The 13,677-nt window shown below is 39.5% G+C and overlaps 1 long non-coding RNA gene across 1 annotated transcript in view; it reads left to right on the plus strand.

Moving 5' to 3' along the window:
* LOC122774521 overlaps positions 1-13,677 on the plus strand; it is a 159,890-nt gene that overhangs the window by 107,630 nt on the left and 38,583 nt on the right. The window contains exon 4 of the long non-coding RNA XR_006360996.1: positions 4,938-5,071. This is a non-coding gene — a long non-coding RNA (uncharacterized LOC122774521). The remainder of the gene's footprint in view (positions 1-4,937; positions 5,072-13,677) is intronic.

A 13,677-nucleotide genomic window follows, 5' to 3' on the forward strand; every position in this document is an offset into this window, starting at 1 on the left:
CACCAACAAAGTGCCTTTGTTTTAAGGAAGGCTCTCTTATTAAATCAAATATCAGGGCGGTCTTTCAAGCCAGCCTTTGTGTGCCTGCAGCTCACTCCTCTCTGGCCTCTCGGCCTCAGACGGCCTCTGCGTGAGTGTTAAGAAAACCCATTGACATCCGTGGATTAACATATATTAAGGGGTTAAATGAAAATGCCATTACCGTGGTTTAAGAGTGAAAGCGGCCTGTGGGATATTATACTTCCCACTTGAAGCTATGAATGGCTAATGCTAAACAGCACTTCATTATGAGAACACGCTTCATTGAAAGTGTCTTTCAAAAGTGGAAAATCTCCTCTTGAAAAGCTGTTGAAGTTAAACAGCCTGAATCTAAGCAGGTTGGGTTTGGAGTGTGAGGAGTGATTCAGTATTTTGAAGAATTGAACATTTATTGCTCTTAGCAACAAAGGTGTGAATTCATCAGGCAAGCAGTGTAGTGTGATGTCATCAGGCAAAATATATCTGAATATCCCATTATTCCAGATAAAATGTCAGTTATCCTACTCACAAACTTGTAAAAACCTCTCACAAAGTTTTTTTGGTTTTTTTTACTTCTTTCACGCAACGGCATTTTAATAGTAGGTAAAAATTAAATTTGGAGCTAGGGGAGGTTCAATTAAATTGGCAGAAGTGTTTAAAACTAACAACATTATAGCTGTAAACTTTTGGTGAAAGAACCCTCGGGAATTTGCATCACAAATGCAAGTGAAAAAAGTAAAAAGTAAAAATTCCATTAAAACAAAATTGAGAGGGAACACATTTGCACCTTAACTGACCAACATTCAGTTTTGGATTCTGCAGGTTATGATATCGTAGGGTTAGACGATCACTATAAAATGACATATAGTGATGTGGTATATACTGTTCTATTGCAACTATACATGGTGACACTGATCTGTAGAAATCTTCTGTATTGCAGCAACATTGGTGGATGATGATGATCACTATCAGGTGTCCACACTAGTGCACTCATTTCAGAGGTTATTTTGTTTTGTAACTGTGCCTGAATGTGGCGTTGGCTCCGTGTAATAGCAGAGGGATGTGGCCGCGGGTATTCATGACAGTATGTGGGATCTGTGACGGGGTTTTCCAGAACTCACTCCTACTGACATGGATCTGAGGAACAGGTGAAACCGAGAGGCATTATCCTGTGTTGTGTCATCTCCACAGACGGGATCTGGTTACTGCCATCCTGACTGAACAAAGAAAAGTTGTTGTCATTTTCGCGTGTGCTTCTAAATAAAGGGATTGAAGAGAAATAGGTTAAGAGAATGAGCTGCAAACAATTCAGGGTTTACGTAGAGGACTGGCATATTGGAGATTACCTGCCTGGAGTGATAGATTAGTAATCTGATTTTTTAGCAAGAAACGTAAAATACACAAACAGAGATATATTGGAATTATTATTATACCTTTAAGTTAAGTTTGGATTTATGCAGCCTGGCATTGGTGTGTGTGTGTGTGTGTGTGTGTGCGCAGACAGGAGAGTATGGGTGTAAGGCATCTATATCCTGTTTGCCACACTGTATCTGACAGAGGAGAATTGACATTAATGAGAGCAAACTGGATGGAGGCAGCATCCGTCCAGTCAGAGGCCTCATCATTATGGCTGCAATCCTTTTGATCATCCCTTTCTCTCTCTCTCTCACTCTCTCCTTCTGTTGCTGTGTCTGTCTCTTGTCTCTGCTGTTGCTCAGTTGTCTTTAAGTAGAAATCTGAAAGATTTCAATCCTGGTTGACTTGGTTACACCTGGAGATACTGGCATTTTTTATCAAATGCAGTTATATACTGTATATACAAGTCACAGGAAATTTGGTGGCATTTTGAGTGTGACTGTGATCTGATTTTATTCCGCACAAAGGCAAAGTTCACGTGTCACCTTGCAAAGAAGTCGGAGGTGTGCAGGCTTTTGCTCGTATCGGCTCACTGCTTTTACGCCGTCTTGTTCCATTATTCCCTGCATGATTTTACTCCTGATCCACTGTCAAAAAAAAAGCTGAAGAAGACGATTTCATTCCTGACAAACAATTACTAGAAGTGGTGAGCTCAATGGCTAACACGCTGCATCTCCTGTGATCCTTTCATAATGGACATTTTTAAGATGAAATTGCAGCAGATGGAGGTGTCTGGCGTCCATTTGCAATGTCAGAACCCACTGGCTATTGTCTCAGCGGCCTGTATTCATATGCAGATATCTGCTTATGGAGATTACATTAGCAATAACTCAAGGCGGTATTTCTTTCTGGAAATATTGCTACAGACACTTTGTTTTTCATACCATAAATGTATAATATTGCGGTACTTTCATGACCAAGTTATCTCCTTGGGTTGATGAGAACCTTGCAAACAACTGACTTAAAATCTTGGATATTGCAATTCTCAAAATGTGAGTAAACTGGTTATAAATAGAATAGAAATAGAAATAGAATAGAATAGTTAAACTGTGTGGGGAAAACAACTATTGGGTTGTGCAATATGAGCTTAAATTATTTACTCAATAAATATTCCATCATGATATTGCAATTACAATACTTGAGATAATATCTTACACAATTTCAAAATGAAAGTGTTTGTTTTGACATGGAAGTTTATGTAGTTGCAACACAAAGGACAAAAATCACCACTATTACTGTTCCAAACCTCAGATTGCTTCCATTATCAGCATGAAAGCAGTGCAAAACGTGTTTTGTTTTGTTTTTTACATTTTTTAATATTTCCTAATTGGAAATAACCTTACCTTTTATTTAATTTTGATCATTCTATTCATCCGACATCAACAAGGTTCCTCCTTTTATTTCACTTCACAAAACACAATCAGACTATCCTCTTCCTGTTCTGATTCACCCCGGATTCTGTACTCAGTGGCAGACATAAATGACAATACATGTGAGATTAATCCTGAATTCGTATAAAAAGGCAAAATGTTAAAAATTGTTATATTACGGGATAACTATTTCTTTGTCATATGCAGTGGATTTTTGCAAATTGTATGAATGTGAGGCCAAAACAAACAGAATTTTCAGAAACAAAAGTAGTGTTTGTTATTGTCTCTGAGCAATATGTGAACATCAAGCAAAGAGGAAAGCAAAATATGATAGATTTTATAAATATATAACATTTGTTTTTTAGTTTGTTAATGTTGCATTTATGCAAATGTTTAGTCTCAGTGTACGTCTTTATACCAGTTTCGCTGCAGCCTTTGGTAAGGTACTCGCCCGTGGTATTAAACGAAGCCAAACTATGCAGGAAGTGGAACTCTACTCAGTGTTGATGTGCATGACACCTGTCAAGAGAACCCAGGGGTCAGAGGTGAAATCTACTTTTCTTCTCACTGAAGGAACGGAGCAGGTAATCCGATCTAGGTGAAGTCACCGGTTGAGATTTGGAATCCATTGTGAAGACAGAAGGGTGCGGCGTGAGGTGGAATTGATGAGTGTGTGCGGTTAAATCTGTCATGTGTCAAAGAGCGGCGCTTTGTAACTGTGTTACTTTTGAAACACTTTGAAAAGTCAAAGAGCAACAACAGATGCTCCGGCGCTAACGAAAGACTCGGAGAACAGAGAGGACTGATAATTAAATGAGGTCATGTGTGAGAGTGAATTCCGAAACGCTCAGTCGTAAGATGATAGACTGAACTCATCTTTTCGATTATGACAGCTTGTGCACCACACGGCAATCATTTTTTCATATCTGGTTTCAACGGAATGTTTTCACAGCTATACGTTTCACCCATGCACGTTATTACCGAACTGTTTTGTCTAAACGTTTGTTAAGATCAGTTTCGATGCCTATCAGTGGCGAGGCTTCTCTCATCATCCTCCTCCCCTGTGGATCACCACAGTGTGTCACTGGCTTTTAGCAGCAAATATCTGATCCTTTGTTATTAAGATGAAACTAGTGCCCCAAGTCCCTGCATACTAAGTAAACAATAGAAAATAACACCAGCGTTGTTAACCTGCCTTATGACATTGTTTGCATAGAATCATTAGAAACTCTCATTTCTAATGCCAAAGAGTTAGAACACTGCCTGTAGATAATTAAAAAAACACTTATTAAGTCGAAGGTCAGATGGGACATTTAGCAAAAACTAAATGCGACGTTGCAAATCTGACATTAGTTGTATGACCAAACCAACAATATGTCGCTCCTCTACTGTCTCGTGTTTCTGAAACCTAGTTTGGGATCAATACAGCTGTGTTGAGATGGAATTTATTATACCCCGAGCAGCAATGAATTACTCTGTCTGCCTTGTAGCAATGCAATAAAATGGTCACAATGGTGTGGTTGATGGAAAAACACAAATATCATTGGGTTGTTGGCTAATTTGTTGATTGATTATTCAAAAGTCGGGGAAATATTTCAATACAAGTCTTTGGATTGAACAAACGTGCAATTATCAAAAAAAAAGTTAACTGCATAATCACAATTTAAGTGGTTCCAATTACACTACAAAGAAGTGAAAATGCAGGAAGTCATTTAGTAATGCAGCTGGTATCTGCACAACTATTTGAAAAAGTGATCCATGTATGCAGTTTTTTCTTTTATTATTGGAAGGTAAAGTGTATCCCGTCCAAGTTCTGTTGCAGGAAGAGGCTTGCTTAGCTGTGTCAAAGACCCAGATCATGTGACCAGGCAGATGAGGAAGTGTTGACAGAAGATTCCCTTAAAATACACTTATAATAAGACGCACACATACACAAAACACAATCTTGTGAAAGGTGATATCTTGTGAAACTCCTTGCAGGCCTCTTAAAGAGAGGAAGCACGGATTACTGCAAGGGATGGAGAGGAAGGGAAAGGGGACAAAGATGGGAGTGCAAACAAAATTCATGCTCTTTTTTTTTTTTTTTTTTTTAACTCTTTTCATCCATGTATCTGTCTGTCTCCTTCCTTGCAGCTATGAACCAGAAGTGATTGTCCCCCATTGGTCCCAGGGTCCCCATGGTGGAGGTCCACCCTACAGCTACGCTTCCAGTCACAGAGTCTGATGAGGAGCACAAGGGCACGAAGGCTTACCCTGAAAGCCCTGAGGTACACACACACGCACACACACGCACACACACTCACACACTAAAGACTGTGAGGGAGAGGGAGGGAAACAAGTGAAAATGCATCTAACAGAGGTGAGCAGGCACATGCACAATCAGCCAGTCTTATACTGTGCATATGAACATGCGAAATGCATACACTCAGGGACAGGCACAATACTGCTGTAATTACCCCAAAAAAGACCCTGCTGTTATTTCTGTCAGTTTGTCTCAGAATTATTATTTTCAATCTGTCAATATGTATTATTTATTTATACACGGTTAAAATGTAACACAACCACCAACACACACACACACACACACACACACAAAGTCACTCAAGGCCAGAATCTAGCATTGAGAGTGAAGATAAATACCTTCTAAACAACAATAATATGGACCTCAAGTATATGTATATGAACACCAGCTGACAGACTTTAACAAACACATGACTATACTGTATCTGTGCATTGATTTGGTGGGTTTTAGGGGCAGATGATATTTTTACATATCATTTAATGCTTTATCTCATCACTCATCCACTATGAATTCTATGTTATCTGACATCCTCCATTGCTCCCTGTGGCTAATTTTTGCTTCTTTTTTTTTTCCCCCACCACATCTGAACCAGTCGTCTCCTATTGACATACAGAGCCTAATCCAGCCGACCATTAACTTGCTCTTCTAAGACTGAACCTCTCATCTTTGAGTTGGTTAGCTGGGCATCACTCCTGCCTGTTGGCTACACACCTGCCCCGGTAGCACCTGAAGGCACAGTCGGACCCCACGAGAACATATTTATGCATTAGCCCAAGAATGTGTAGGCACATCACACAAATGCTGAGACATACACACACGCACACACACTCGTATTTCCATACCCACCCAGTTTATGTTTCCTTCACTGACTTTCCTTTTGTCAGAGCTGTGGCAATTATAGCTAGTAAACACACACCAGGTGCCGAGGAACCTGGCGCGCTGAAATAAATTAGTAATATTAGGAACTCGCACTCATCGTTTGCAGTCAATTTCCTCCTGCTAATGAGATTAGAAACAATGTTGTCAGTCAAGAAACGGTGGCAAAACATTTCCATTTTGTTATTTTTTTTTTCTTCTCCCCTGCATAATCAAACCACTGGAACCATTGCTTTAATAATCATGAAAATAGCAGGATATGGCAGCGCTGTTTAATTACATTTTGAAACATCGTGGAGTATTTAGTCACTCGAAAATGTCATTCCACATAATATTGGATTAATATTAACAGTAAATGAGGTACATAATATGAAATTAGAATTTCCTCGTGGTTATGACAAGGGAATAGAATAATAACCAGAGCACAAACAAACAATTTTAATTGTTATGATATGGGTTGCACATGATAACAAATAATGATGGGAATTGCCTCATGGTGTTTTCAAATGTTTAATATGTTTGAGAAGTGGTTAAGTACACCTTTGCTATCACTTCTTTCCTCATCATCGGATCCTTGCTCTTCATCATCCCTTGCATCTCCCTCCCTCTCCTCGTCTCGGACACTGCTTCACCTCATCCCATCCCCCCCCTCCCTCACTGTGAGTGTAGATGATGATGGTAGTGACCAGAAGAGGGCAGACATACTGTATTTAATCTCATAGTTATACAATTCTCTCTCTCCTCTCACACCCAACCTCCTCTGACAGTCTCCTCTCTCTCTGTCCCCCCTCCCATCTCTCTGGTGATTTCTGACCCTCACTGACTCTGTTCACCCCTCTGGTCAAATCACTCGTGTGTGCAATGTGGCTGTTGAGACTGGAGAGAAAGCACAAACCCTCACTTTTAAAAAACATATTATAATAATAATGATAATTTAAAAATAAGTCGAGACCATCTGAACTTTATGCCAGATAATATCAGACTTCTCTGAAACTCGTGTTTAACAACTCAAGCAGATTGTCGGGTACCTGGAGTTCAAATTCCATCTGGTCACAATTAATAATTTATTTTAAAAATGAATATTTAATTGCGAAATGTAGCTAAAATGATTTGTTTATTTGTCTGTGCGTGGAGTGAGACATACAGTTATGTGACTCTGGCAGCTGATCGTTCATGCTTGTATACATTTATTTTTTCTCACACGACTAACTAGGAACCCAAAATTAATTCATATCACATCATCAGAATCTTGATTTCAAGTAGAAGAAAATCAAATGTCGGCCTAAATCTTCATCACGTATCTTTGATTTGAAGCATCTGTTGATGCTGAATGTGTTTTATAAACTAATACGAATAAAGTGAATGCTCTACCATTTTTGCAACAGGAAGGAAGAAGGAGCAAGGTGTATGCTTATATTATATTATATTATATTATATTATATTATATTATATTATATTATTTTGAATTACTGAGAGACTGGTGCAAGATTTTTGTATCAGCCAAACAATGAGAAGGCCAACACAAATATTCATGTTTCATCAGTTTTCACATTTCTATCTGTCTTTCATAGCTACAAATTCACTTGATACACACATTTATTTCAGTTCCACATCCATTTACTTATATAAATAGAGGTCAATAGCTTACGTTAATATTTAAATCAAACAGAGAGGAGAACATATGGCGTGACTTTGACCGTAGTGGTTTGCTGCTGATCTAGTAACTTCATACTTCAGGGTCTCCGGGCTTTTTTATTTAGATTATTTGGGAAATCAACAAACCATCCAAAATAACCTGTTTAAGAGAGAGGTCAGAGGAGAAAGGCATGGATGCATTGAGGTGTATAACTCAGATAACCACTTATTTCAGCTGATGAGAATGAAAATTCCTCTCAGAATCTGCAACACCTTAAACCCTGGGCTACGACAGTAGAAGACAGGATTTATTCCTGTAAGCCAAGAGTGTAAATCTAAGGCTCAGTGGACACGCGTTCTAACACAACTTGTCAATTAAAGAGAATAGGTTTCAGATTCTGCTGGTGCGCGCAGTATGAATTCATGGAACCAGTGTTCTTTGAGTCAACAGCCCATACTATGGTGATCCAATGTTTTCCTAACATACTCAGTGCCCCTTAATACCAATCAATCATCCTTTGAATGCCACAGCTACTGTGACATGTGCATCCTATGTTTTATCATATTCTAACGGCGACTTCCAAGTGCGGTGATGCATCATGTCACAAAGCAAAAATTTTTTGTCAAATCTGTTTCATGAACATGACAATGAGTTCAGTCTATGTCAATGGCCTCCCCTAGGAGATTGTAGTTTTTCATTTTGAGATCATTATTTATTCATTTCATGTCATGATTTCTTAAAGCTTCCCCCCCCCAAACCTCTACCTTCGCATTTCTGCTCCCTTTGATTTTTGTGAAATGACCCTGTCAGATTCCCCCCACTCAATAGAATGCCAGGTATAATGTTAGTCAATGAAATTATCACTGCCTCACTGCGGGCATAATTTCATTTTACTGCTTTTAGCACTTCTTATGGGTAAAGTCACATTATATGACATTTTGAGCTGCAGTATTTATTGCCTATTATTGTTGGTTTTCTGTCTCACATCTAACCAGTATGCACACTTATCTAAGGGCATGAATTCACTATGAACTGCATCTGCTCTGCCAGTGTGTCAATCAGCATTAATTCATTATTGTTGCGGGAGCTGCTGGGGTCTGAATCAGGATGTCGTCTTTTTTAGAATCTGTTGAAGATGTGACATGTGAAAAGGAAAAGTAAATAAATATATATACAGAGGGTACATTTAATGTTTGTCACATGCAGATGAAACTGTTTCCTCTATACACCGCATTAATACATCAGAAGAAATTCTGAGCAGCTAAATGCATATCTTAATCCCATTGACTAAATTTGCAATATACATTGGTATAATAAATTATACTTTTAAGTTTAATTTCCGAAGAGATGTGGCTCACGGCATCTCTGCATTTTTTTAAAAATTCGTTTGTTTATGTTCCAGTTGCCTGGCAACAGGATTTACATAGTTCGGACAACACGTTAAAGTTTAGTATTACGGGTGTGACGCTGTCAATTGGAGATGAATAAACACAATACCTGGTCGTTGACTGAGGAGAGCCTGTAATCTGGTGCACCTGGTTAAACAGTTATAGTCTATTTGTTTTCCTTTTTATCTGGGAACAAAAATCAAGCAGTGATATGAGTGACATTTAAAAAAAAAAAAAAATGCATATGGAGATGAGGACCATAAAGAGTTACCAGATCATTTGTTAATGCAGCCAACCAATGCTTAAGAGAGAGACAGTTGTGCTCTTAGTCATCCAGGAAAAGGTAGGGCAACACACAGCAGTGGGCATTATTATTAGTTTAAATCCCTCCTCCTTTCCTTTCTGGTTTATCTGATCAGACACAGGCACAATGACCAATCTCTCTCTCTCTCTTATGTGCTTCTATCTAGTGGCCTCTCTGCTCTTTCCCTGAAACCTCCCTCTGGTGCATTTCAGATCCTGAAAGCCCGAGGCCTTTGTGACCTCCCCCTACACCACCCCCCATCTTGGTGCTAATGAGTCGGTGGTGCTAGCAGTGCAAGGCTATAGCTAGCCTGCTGATGAAATGTAAATGGGCAATAATGAGCACAATCTCAGTCACTTGAGGGTAACTCTGCCAGAGCCAGCCACACTCTCCCACCCTGCCTTTCCTCTCTACATCGCTGTGTTCCTGACGGACAGGCTCCAGTCCCAGGGTGGGCATGAGACTGACAGGGCCTGGTGCTTGAGAGGAACCCAGTGGACCTCTCAAGTGGCCCTTCATGACTGACCGTAGGGACAGGCATAGTGACGGCGACTTGGATTTTGCTGGCCGTTCTAAACTGGTCCATTAATTACACCAAACCCTTAGAGAAAATTAACAGGCAAATTTAATAACATGGAGGGGAAGGAGGGGGAGGAGGAGGAAGTTAGTGTGTATGAGGGATTGATTCCATACACACTTTTGCTCTCCACCCCCTGCTACTGTGAAGATGGACCGCTCCGAGCTTATTGTCTCCGCTGACACTCATCAAACAGGGGTTTCTGTCACATAAGGTCAATGATTTAAGGCCAAACAGGAGGCTTAGTGAGGTCAATAAATCACCATGTCCCTTAGCAAGTCATCCCTGAGCGACCATGAGGCCTTAGAGTGTGACTTTCTTAAATTGGTGATTCTTGACAAACCATAAATGGCTTTTGTGCACAAGGAAAGTTTAATTGAATCGAAAAGCTCGAGTAAAACACTTCTGACCCTGTTGTTACATTTGAAGTAATTCACGAGTCGTCTATAGTTCAGTTCCCCAGGTATTTTCTTTGTCAGTGTAAGCATTCTTTATTTAATTGATGTATTAATAATGGCTGTAAACTTAATGTAATCTGATGTTTGAAAGCGGCTCGTGTCAGTTACACAAGTCAACTCATTGCCCGAAGTTTCTGGTCTGAGGCCGAGTGTGTTATTATTCAACGTCATTTATGAGCGCGGCTCCTTCTCTATCTCTTTAGACTCACATAACGAAGGATTTGTTTCATTTCATTTTATTTTAATAAATGCCTGAAACAAATAAATTACTCAAAGTGTCGGCTGTAAGATGAAGCGGTGTCGCATAATTTGTGGGAAATTGCTCACTGATTTCATGGGAAAACAGATGCTTTGCTTAGTGAATTGAGTGTAATGGTGATACACGGGAGGCACAAAGTGGAACGAGCTGCAGCTCAGAAGAAATATTGAATGAGTTTTTTTTCTGCAGTCTATTACATGGACTCAGATTGAGGCATCGGCTCTTTCCTATCTCACAGTGACATAGACTCATAGAATTTTGTTTCATTTTTTGTCACTCATTTATTTTTTGATTTTTTTATGGCTCAATAACAAAATACTGTCATATATCTTGTCCAGCACAAGTTTTACCCATTATATCACTCAGGTATGGAAACTTCCTCTAAATCAGCCAAATCAGTTTCATGGTATTGCCAAAACTTAACGTGTGGAATAATATTTTAATATTATCTCTGATCTTCTTTTTCCAGGAAATAATGTTCCTCTGCAACTTATATGCACGTATCTAAGAAATGGAAGGTTTTGGAAGCATAGCTGCATAATATCAGTGTGCTCTGGGAGATTTGCAAAAGGAAATTCAACTCGCGACAGCGAGTGAAAATCCCTTGGCGCAATCACTGCGTTTAAATGTTGTGTTTTGCTCAGTGTACAGTATTTCACAGCTCTTGTCTTCCACTCACTGTGCCGTTCAAACGATATGCTAATGCAGAAAGTGGTTTGATTATATGGGTATTTTTTATTCCAGTGCACTCCCCGTGCTGGAATACAGCAGCAAAAACTATCAGCTTGGCATATATATATATATATATATATATATATATATATATATATATATATATATATCGAACTCTAGTGTATGTGTGAGTGTGCATGCATGCAGATGTGGAAAATGGAAGAGGAGAAGAGTTTGGGGTTGCCATGGCCCACTTCTGCTTCTCCTTCTGCTCTGTATTCCCTCTTTCTCTGCGGTGCTGTCAGTCTCCCTGGGGTCGGATCAGTGCTGCCACAATAGGTAGGCCGAGGCAATCAAAGTACACGTTTCAACTTTTTAAGACTTTGCAGGTTGGCTTTGTTCTCCTTTTCTCTCTGTTGTGCAGCCTCTCCTGGGTCCTGGGTTGGGAAGTCTCTCTGGGTGCTGGCGAGTGGCTCTGGGCTATTAAAAAAATGCCGGTTATCTACTGGGAGAAGTGAAGGAGTCTTTCAAATTGGAGTGAGAGCATACGACCAAAGAGGGAGTTTGGAGATAAAGGAAGGGAGCAGGGTGTTGGTTATGAAGATTACTATGCACATACATATGAGGGTACATAGATAGCTGTATGTGTGTATTCTGCTATATTGTTGTGATTAGTGCAGAATAATATAATGATAATAATATCCCAGTGTTTCTACCCTTTAGTGTTTCCGCCTCTTGGTGTGTTTTACAAATCAGTGAATCCCCCTCTAACCTGAATGCATACATATATATGTATGCATTCATGCAAACACACACAGACAACTCCTCTTTTTATCACCTTCCCCCGTCACATTGACACACAATCTTCTGCTCCCACCACCACCACCACCACTACTACTAGCACCACTACTCCTACCCCGGGCCTTTGGGGTGATTTGATTAGCAATGATATCGGAAAACGGCCTCATCGTGCTAACAAGGTTAAGCTGAGGCCCTGTCTGTTTTCAGTGCTGGAAATTTGCTAGGTGATTAAAACTGGCTCTCTCTGCTCGAAAAAAAAGAAAAAATAGAGCCTTAGTCGACTAGCGAGACTGTTGCCAGGTAACAAGACACGACTGCTGTTTTGATGTAACTACATACGTAAAGGTACAACAGGCTGATAGGGGATGAAGTAGGAAACCTCCATATTTGACCAGACGGAAACAAAACGTCAACACATTTGCATGATCTACACGACGGCTACTCCAGAGATGGAGCACAGGGAAGCACCACAAAGCTCTAGTCAAGTCAATGATATATTTAATTAGTATTCAAACCTCTTTTTTGCATTAGATCAGACTGTACAAGAGCAACGTTGAACAGTTATTTCCAGTAGAACTGCTCATCTCAGCACTTTGCTCAGTTTCGCGGCGTGAGCTCCTCTCTTGGGTTTATTCAGTAGCGTCCGTATTTAGGTGGATTTTGTTTGTGTGAAGCTATTCTGTAATAGATTTAATGGCATGTTGAAGGTCTTTGTCCTGCTCTATCACTTAACTGGTTGTTGACATGGGGCTTTGCAACAGGATAAGTAGAGCAGGCACTTGTCTTGGGCCCCGAGCAGAAAATGGGGCTCCAGAGAGCAGCAGGAACAGTTTTTTTGAGAATGCGCTTACATTTTGATTGGCAATGTACAGCTTGTGCTATGTTTAGAGACTAGGCCCGATGCCACTAGCTTGCTTATAGGCTTCTTGCTTGCTTCTAGATTTCTTTTGTTTTTGGCCCCCAAATTATCTTGCAAAGCCCCTTGAGCTTCAGCTCATGGACTGTTTATTGGATGTTGTTCATTCATATTTATTTTTCCCCCCACGTGTTGGTTAAAAAATACTTTCCCATATATACCTATTTATCTTTTCACACACTTCACCCTTGCTTATTTGTTTAATTTGTTTTTACAATTTGTATTGTTAATCAATTTGAGGTGCATTTTGTGAATGAAAGGAGCTCATTTTTTCTTCTGTCATGTCATGCAGCAAAACAAATTGTTATACTACAAATTCAATTCTAATTCATCCGACTTTATTTAATAGATTTATAATAGGTCAAAGTAGCCTTACAAGTAAAACACACAATTGTTTGTCATTGACTGGACACTAGGTTATTTTTTTGTTAACTACTGACGTCCTCTCTCTTGTCATTAACTGAAGGGATCCTTATTGTTTAATGCAAAATGGGTGTGTCGTTTGTAAAATAGATGTTCATAACTGCAATTATGGAAGGATTTTAGGACAAATATAATAAATAAACACATTATTATTATTATTATTATTGTTGTTATTATCATCACTCTACAATCCCCTGTTAATAGACAGAATCTCCAACTTTCAGTTCAGAAGGGCTATTAATTCTTCACTCCAGCTCTGTA

This window comes from Solea senegalensis, linkage group LG1 (genome assembly GCF_019176455.1).
Source record: "Solea senegalensis isolate Sse05_10M linkage group LG1, IFAPA_SoseM_1, whole genome shotgun sequence".
NCBI classification, from domain to species: domain Eukaryota; kingdom Metazoa; phylum Chordata; class Actinopteri; order Pleuronectiformes; family Soleidae; genus Solea; species Solea senegalensis.